Consider the following 9,621-nt stretch of genomic DNA (forward strand, 5'->3'; position numbering starts at 1 on the left):
TTCTTCGTTAGATCATTGAGGGCTTTTTTTGTCTTTTTCCGTCCCATTTAAAACAAGTTGTCATGACAAGGAGAAATTAAAATTTACTGATTCCGCACTATCGCGCCTTTCACTACCTCCATTCAAGTAAATGCCTCTCGGTGAAATTTGGGAGTTACTCTCGTTTACTGGGAAAATGATAGCGTCATGAGCATCAACATAAACTGAGTTGGTATAATGTTCCTGCCGGTACATATTCAGTTTCACCATCATTTGTCGTCGCACCCATTGCGACGACATTTTGTACCCCTACACAATTTTCATTAGTTGGCACAACTTTTTATCTGGTTTTAAGTTATAAATATGAAACAAGATTGAATTTTTATGTTAAATTGACTGCAAGAATTTTCCAGTACAATACATGACGTATTGCAGCTTATTGTTGCCGTTTACAATTTTCGCATCCCATTCAAAAAAATCAAAATGTTGTTATCCCAAATCTCTATTGTTTAAAAAAAAAATGCTTCACATTTATGACTGGATAGGGTAGGGGACTGATGATAATTTTCATCGAGGTGTTAGCACGTCAGTCATGCGCGCAGTTGGAGTTCTTTCCTACCTTATAGAGATCTTGGTACAATTCCTCCGATCAAACATTTGTAATTTTTGCGTCCATGTGGTGTTTGCCCTTGGTTTTCCTCGGCAATGTTATTCCGGTCATAAGTAAATAACAAACAATTAGTACAATAGAATGGTACACATTTATATCATTTAGTTATTGCACCTGTCTTATGTCTGTCTCGCACCATCCAGGGAATTGTTGCCAGTTGTACTGATCAATTAATAATTAAAATGGAACTTTCCGGACGTTGCACAAGAGGTGAAACTATAGTAAGTTCGCTCAGGAACGTGTGTCACAACTTATTTATACACACTGCAGGTAGTCAGGCTTAGGACTTTTTGTATACACAAAAAATCTGTAACATATAATATTGATTATTAGATGATACTTCTCAGAGATTTGACGTTATTTACGCCCTGTTCTTCTTTGAAGACAATGTTATGGCATCCAGCTTTGCTCTGCTTAAATTTCTTCGCTGAAGTATTACAGATACCAGTAACGTAGACAGATAGACCAGGTGAAATAACGAACTAGTAAATGAAGTTGAATTCGTACTGCAAGAGTTAATATACTTCACATTATTAGTGAACTAAACAGAAGTCCATATCCTCTCTCGGTAACGGACAGGCAAAAGACAAAACAGCATAAGATACATGAAACATCCGATATGAGTTGTTACAAACATAAGAAAATTAATGTTCATCTTTTCTCGCTAGCTCCACAGGGTTGATTGCTGTGGACATAATTCATTTTAATCTTTATTGTAAACTACTTTGGCGAATGAAAGGATAAAAATAAAAACGTATACCCGTGTAGGTAAACCAGCATAAGTGCCAATAAACTCACTGGAGTGTCATTTGTAGATTGCATGCCAGTGAACTTAAGCTCGCCACCTGCTTCAATGTATGAGAGCATCCTGTTTCGTATATCCACAAATCGTTACAAACAGATATTTGTCTACGTTGACGGTGTCCACCTATGAGTTATTAATGTTCTAGTGATTGGATACTATTTTGTGAATTGCATAGATTTAAATTTCTGAACAACTGAAGTAAGCTGTCTACATCACACCACTATGATATCTTGTCACGATAAGATATACTATTTGTGTAAATTGTTTTCCAGTAGAACTTCATTGTTAAGCACCTAACTGCATCATATGCAAAAAGTCTTGACATTACTATTAACCTTTTTGTTGCTGTGATGTGCATACACATCTCACTCCTGTGAACTAGTTACTTCCATAGCTTGGTGAATGAAAATTACCTAGTATTTATCATACAACATATGTGATCATTTGCAAAAACATACTCTGTTTCAATATCTTGAACCATTATGAAATATGATCATTGTCATTAGCACATAATTCCAAATGCACAGGGACAGAATGAGCACATTGCATGTGGTTGTCTGTCAGACATAAAAATAAACTATTCAAGAATGAAAAGGGATAGCATTCGAAGCTTAATTTTAAATAAAATTTAGATTATAACAAATAAAAGAGATTCAGTCCTATATCAAGCAAAGATGTCAGACTGTAATATGTGCAACAATCAATTTTTTCCTGTGGGTTCGTGTCTTCTTCAGATATTTGCTCACCATTTTGTGCATCAAGAAACAGTAAATTTGGATAAGACAATTGTACTCTGATGTCAGTATTCGGTTTGAGTGTACTGTCAGTTGTGTTGTTTTACTTAAAAGTAAAGGTAATTTACTTAACAGTAAATTTACTAATAATTTCTTTTTGTTGATTGTAAAGAAACATTTTGGTTGGCCTGTGTCAACTTGCACTTTGTATTGTCTAAGGACAATTGACTAAAAGTTTTTCCACTACCAGAAAAATACACTTAGGGGAAAATTTCTTATGGTAATGGGTATTAATGTCCGACATAACTCCTTTTGACTTCCTCCCCAATGCGGTCTGAATAAGACAGTCCTGCACTGGAGAAACTGATAGATAACCATTTGTTGACGCACCTGTGCCAAGTACCACAGATACATCTAGATCACATATCTGAGCACTAATTATGCAAGCAGTCTAGGATCAATGAGTGATTTGAGCAGGGCACAAATTCCACTTTAGGACTGATATGTTTCATTTGTTGCTGCAGACCTATCTGTCTTCTTGCCATTGTAGCAGCATTATCATAAGCTTACCCTTTCCAATTCATAATGCCAAGTCCATCAGCATTGAGTTTCTTTATCATCTCACTAAAATCTTTGTTTGTTTTGTTTTTTGTTTTGCCATTTATACAAAGTTGTCTCTGTTGACACTGGTGTTATCTTCCCATGTCCTCATAATAGCATATTTTCTTTCACCAGGAATCTTATCATACTAAACATTCTGGTTGGAATTCAAAGATATTTCCTTAATACCTGTTTCCACTGCTTCTTGCTCTTTTTTCATGAATGGTTTGTGGAAAGCCAGTATGTAGTCATAGCAAACAATAGCCAAAACAGTGCTACAGAGTCGTCGTCATGGTCTTCAGTGCTGAGACTGGTTTGATGCAGCTCTCCATGCTACTCTATCCTGTGCAGGCTTCTTCATCTCCCAGTACCTACTGCAACCTACATCCTTCTGAATCTGCTTAGTGTATTGATCTCTTGGTCTCCCGCTACGATTTTTACCCTCCACGCTGCCCTCCAATGTTAAATTTGTGATCCCTTGATGCCTCAAAACATGTCCTACCAACCGATCCCTTCTTCTGCTACAGAGTACACAACACATTTCATTTTATAGAAACTTGATACATACAAGGATACACGACATAACATACCAGAGATTCAGAATAAACGGAACTGCTACTGCCAATCGACATAGAAGACTGCTAGTTGTTTACTGTGGTCAGCAATGCTCTCATTCCCACAGAGCCGTCCCCCATTTAGTGAAGAGCATAGTTTGGAGGCAACGACCAGGAGGCAGAAGTGTTGATGACAGTTGTCTGGCGCAGGATGTAGAGGTGATAGGCACGGAAGTGGGCAGGTGCACGGATTGCACGGCTCACATGAGTGGAAGAGGTGGAGAAGATTTATCCCCCAATATGTGTGTGTCAGGTGGGTCGGCGGTTTGATCACTGTCCGGAGGGGTTGCGTGAGTAGTAGAGATGGCCAGATGAAATGGGCATGCAGAATCAGAGGGTCAATGTTATCAGCTAAGGTGAGAACTTCCTAGAAATGGAGTAATGAGGACTCAAGTGAGACTGTGCAGTCAACACAGAACACTGTTACTATGAGGGACGTTTGAAAAGTCCATGCAATGTCCGAGAGATTAGTTAGTAGCATCTTTGGAAAGAACGCACACCAAGTTTTAGCCATATTGGTCTATTTCTTCTGTTTGGCATTCATGTGAATCAGTCAAGAAATTTGCGTGATTGTCAAAAAATGGATGAAGAAGAATTTCGTGTGGTGATTAAACATTCATTTATGAAAGGCAAAATGCCTCAGGAGACTAAAGAGAAGCTTGATAAACATTACAGTGACTCTGCACCTTCGATTGGAATAGTTTATAAGTGGTTTCAAAATTTTCGGAGTGGCCATATGCGCACAAGTGATGCTGAATGTTCTGGACGCCCTGTGGAGGTTACAACTCCAAAAACGGAATCGTGTGAAATGTTGCAAGGATGTTTTGCAGCTGTTCATGAAGAATCCACAGGGCTTTAAGCGTCGTTTCGTCACTGGGGATGAAACATGGATACATTACTATACCCCTGAGACCAAACAAGGAACTAAACAATGGGTTACCAAGGGAGAATCTGCACGTAAAAAGGCAAAGACCAGTCCTTCAACTGGAAAGGTTAAGGTGGCTGCCTTTTGGGATTCGCAAGGGATAATCCTCATTGACTATCTGGAAAAGGGTAAAGCTATTACAGGTGCATATTATTCATCGTTATTGAACCATTTGAAAACCAAGCTGCAAGAAAAACACCGGCGACTGGACTGCAGAAAACCACTTTTCCATCACGACAATGCACCAGCACACACCTCAGCAGATGTGGTTGCAAGATTAATGGAAATAGGATTCCAACTCGTTTCGAATCCCTCCTATTCTCCAGACTTGGCTCCCTCAGACTACTATTTGTTTGTTCCCCAATTTGAAGAAATGGCTGGCGGGACAAAGATTTTATTCAAACAAGGAGGTGATTGCAGCAACTAATAGCTATTTTGCAGACTTGAACAATTCCTATTACTTGGAAGGGATCAACAAATTGAAATAGCGTTGGACGAAGTGTATAAGTCTAAAAGGAGACTATAAAATAAAGTTTTACGCCAAACACGTGAGTAGTTTTTATTGTTACATGGAGTTTTCAAACTCCTTGTCTGTAACTGTGAGGCTAAGATCCTCTGGGCAGAAGGAGCAGAGGTTGAGTATCATCTGGAAATGATGGGATGCAGTCACAGAGAGTAGGTCAGGACTAGGGGGGAGAAGCAACCTCAAAGGTGAAGGCTGTATCAGGTGGCTTGCTGATGAGATACCAGGCAGGTTTCAGTCGGTTGACGGAGACCATGATTGGCTGGCCATTAAGCAGAATGTCATAGGTGTTGGGGCACATCAGAGATCTCTTATGTGGGCCCACGAATGGGCACCGGAGTGTGGTGTTGCCAATATTGTGATGTAGCATGATATGGTCACACATAACTTAGGTTTTGGAGATGAAACTTTTAGAAGGGGTATGGGGGGAAGCGAGGAAAAATGAAGGATGCCAATGAGATGCCTGATGCTGTCAAACAAGGCAGGAAGTAAGGCTGCCACATGGGGGCAACTGGAAGAGACAAAATCCTTGAGGGGGAAGGGGGGGGGGAGATAATGTCTCAGTGTATAAAATCTTGGCTACTGAGGCACTAAGGTCTTGTTTATGCACCGTGTGGACACCCAGCAACACCCACAAGAGTGCACCAGACTAGTCACCCCTGTGGCACTTAAGAGTGGCCTTTAGGATATGATGCCATCTCTTGACAAGCCCATTAGCGTGAGGTGGTAGGCAGTAGTTCTGTAGAGGGTAATGCCGCATAGTTTACAGAGTTTGGCAAACAGTGAGGACTCGAATTGCCTACCTTGGTCTGCGCAGAGCAGCCAAAACACATGAACCAGGTAGACATGAGAGCTGTGACCACAATTTCAGCAGTGATGTCTTGGATGGTATAGCCCCTACACAGTGTCGTACTCAGTCAACAATGGAGAGAACATAGTGGTAGTTGCCAGATAGGGTAAGGGGGGCGACCAGGTCCACATGAATGTGCTGGAAGCATTCCCTTAGTATCTGAAAGGTGCCTAGTGGCAAATGAGTGTACCAGGTGGCACAGTACACAAGCCCACGTCTACAACTTGCAGTCTTTCTTAAATAAGGCCAAACATATCTCTCAGTTATAAGGCGAATAGCAGGTTTGACTCCAGGGTTTGTAGGGTTGTGAAACAGGGCGAAAATAATTCTGCAGAACTGTTGTGGGACGAGCAGGTGTGTGCCCCTGGGATGAGTAACAGAGGACGGGGCAGCTTCAACCAGGGATAAACTTTGGCTCAACAATGAGGATGCAGGAGGCCTCGTTTAAGAGGTCCTGTAGCTGAGGGTCATCCTGTTGAGTATGCATGAGCTTGTCAAAGTTGGGCATGGCCGAGATGATGTCGATGCATGGCAAGTGGTCAGCGACTGTGTTGTCTGTGCTCTTCATGTGACAAGGTCTGTAATGATTGCGTAATGTATTGGAGGTGTTGCTAGTGATGAAGGCACTCATCCTTCAGTGGGTGATGGATGGATGATTATTTGATTTGATTTGGATTTGATTTGATTTAATTGGTGCCCCTTGTCATTTACGTGGACCAATGGCCCCTAGTTCGATCGATCGATTGAACTAGGGGCCAGTGGTCCACTTAAATGACAAGCGGCAATCTTCAGTATCTTGTCTGAAATACCATATGGGCTTGTAAATGGCCAATAGTTCAAATATGCGTAAGCAAAACAAATTGAAAAAGCAGGCTGTCTGTTAAGCATTTAAAGTTTGTGCAGCGTTTTTTAGGCCATACTGTGTAATTGTCCATGACTGTGCGAGTATTCAAGGCCTGATAGTCCATGCAAAACCTGGCTGAGGCACAAGATGGATGGGTGAGGTCCAGCTGCTATCTGATGGGCAAATTGTGCCTGCTTGTAACAACTCATCCACATGCAAAGGTGGTTAGAAGTCTGAGGTGCTGACTAACTGGCGAGAAGAGTATAATGTTAATGCAGTGCACCATGCTGTTGTTGATGGCTGACAAGATAAAAAGATCATGCAGGGTGAAGCCACTGGTTGAGAATTTGTCTGCATGGGCCATGTGGAGGTCGGTGTCCTAAGCAGCAGGAATGACATATGTTAGCTGTTGGCTGGAGCCAGGATGCCTGAGCAAGGTGGTAGTCTGCACATGCATAGTGCAGTCAGTGAGCTGTGGAGGTTCAGATGCAATGGGGCAGGTAGCGCCATGTGCAAGTGCTGGCATGCCTCGGGAAACGGTGATGTCGGATGCCTGCTGTAGATTGGAGCTGGGCTTACTGGATGATGCAGGTGCATGAGATGGCGCTGTGTGGGTTGACAAGCTGTGGAGGTACAGTTGCGGTATGGCAGGCAGTGCTTGGCACAGGTGCAGAGGTGGAGGAGCTTAGCAATGGTTGTGCAAGCATGGTGTGGACGATAGCAGATGGCAAAGGAGAGGACGCGGAACAGGCAGCAGATGATATAGTAACCTGGTTAAATGATGAGGTTTGTGAGCCTGTGTAAAGCGACTTGAGGTGTCAGGTGACATATGCATGTCTGCAAGCACAGGCAATAGGTGAGAAATGGAGATGCTCGAGGGTGGAGCGAGCCTCTGTGACTTATGCATGTCTTGTTTGGATGCCTCTGCATACAGACGCATTGACCTGTCCAAGGCAGGTGAATCTCTCTTGCACTTCGATACACTGTTGAGAGATGTGTAGTAAGCGGTCAGTGCAATCCACACATTGTTGTATGCATCATTGCCTAGTCATGGCTGAGGGCAAGGAATCATCAGTGTTGTTGCATTGGGGTGATGAGACGGAAGGGCCACGTGTGACTTCAGCAGCACCATTGGAAGGTTTGTAGATGAGCTCATTTGTGTGCAGCAAGGGTACAATGGGGAAAGGCCCATAGGAAGTCAGTGTCCAAGACTGGCCTCCTAACATCAGTGATAATGAACAAGCACATGAAGGGTGTAACGAATCCGAGTTCTAGAGTCTGTGTCTGGAAACCCTAACAGTGAAGTCGAGATTATTCAGACGTAGTGTAACCACTCTTTACAGAGTGGGTATTCAGAAACGAATATTAGATTAAATGCGTTTTGTTTTGAATATAATATATAAACCAGTGTGGAGCATTGTTAGCTCTTGAGTCTTTTTAATGGTGCATGTTCACAGTGTTCCATGGTAGTCGGAAGTTAGGGATTATAAGCCTAATTAAATATCATTCTGATAACTGGATTAGCCATTGGAGTGGTGGATAATAGATTATTTTGAGATATTGGGACAGAAAATAGTTGAACCTTAACATACTAATATCTTTGCCGATCATTGTCAAGGCGATTCTACTAATAAGCGAGACGTGTGATATAGTGCCTGTGAAAAGATTAAATTTGTGCTGAATAGACACTGAAAGAACTCGAACTTATAATTAATATAGTGTCATGAGAATGAAGAAGCTTAGACATTGTAAAGCCAGAGACATATTTTTGATTTATCAGATGTTAATGGTAAAAGACAGTTTCATGGGAAATCATATATTTCCTGATAGGAACGCGAAGGGATTTGGTATGAACTGGCTGTTATTATACTGAAACGATACACACTAGGATCACTCCTTTGTCATTGACTCCCCAGTGCCATCTCTCATTAATTTAAGAAGTGAATTGTGTCAATAAAATATATGAGACTTTCTCCGTGTTTTCTAAAACCCAAAAATCAGCTAGTACATAGGTAGTTATATCTGTGAATATTCAAGGGTTATTGAGAAAAGCTGATCAACCTGTTACAAACAGATAATAGGATTTAACGACGCCGTATTGACTACGAAGGTAACTAAATCAAATTATTTGGGGAACAAAAATTAGAAAAAATAGACTGGAACCCGACTGCTATGTTATTCCCGAGTAATAAATAAAATCACTGTCTTTGGATGTATTGTGGTTGAAAGTGTGTGAATTATCCCTGGAAATAGAAAACTAGATCAATTTTCAACTGCTAGTTCACACAATTAGATTCATAACGTGATTCAAAGATGTTTACTGCACAACCAACATGGCAGGGAATGGTTCATGGCTCTCTACTAGCCAGGACATTCACAAATACACAAAATTTCGAGATCAGCTCCGCTGCCGAAAGGGGGGGGGGGGGGGGGGAGGAGAACGTCGAAGCGATATCAGTGCACAGTGCAGTTGGGTGTGTGGGCATATTAGACAAGGCAGACTTGTGAGGTGCCGTGCTGATCTGCAATCCAGTGTTGACCAGAAAATGTAATGCACTGATGCAATCGAGGATGTACAGGTGGTTGTTCAGAGTGGCATCGGAAACTGGGCTACAGGTGGCTACTTTGTGTGTATCAAGGTGTCTTATGCATTGTTCGCTCACCTCTTGCGGGCTATGAGGTGAGTTTAGCTAGTCACAAAGTTTATGACAGAGGAGTGCAGTGTTACCAAAGTGGGCATTGTACCAACCGAGGCGAGACTCCACCTGCACAGCTGCTGATGTACAGGGAGTGACAGCTGGAGCCAAGTTTTTTTTGTAAATCTGGGGGCAATGGCGCTGCAAGAGGTCGCATATGTGGCAGTGCAGAATTGCATATCCATACCATTGTTGGGAGCTCTGTTGATGCTGTGCCTGTGTCGAGAAACTGATAAAAGCAGTCAGCCAGGGTCAGGCAGTTGTTGGTTACTAGTGCCAAGTAAAGTCATCTGCACCTAGGATGGTAGCTTGATGATCCAGACTGTCCTTAGAGTCTCACCAGGTGTGATGTATGGGTCTATCTTGCTGCTAAATCGCCAG

This window comes from Schistocerca serialis, chromosome 8 (assembly GCF_023864345.2).
Source record: "Schistocerca serialis cubense isolate TAMUIC-IGC-003099 chromosome 8, iqSchSeri2.2, whole genome shotgun sequence".
In the NCBI taxonomy this organism is placed as follows: Eukaryota; Metazoa; Arthropoda; class Insecta; order Orthoptera; family Acrididae; genus Schistocerca; species Schistocerca serialis.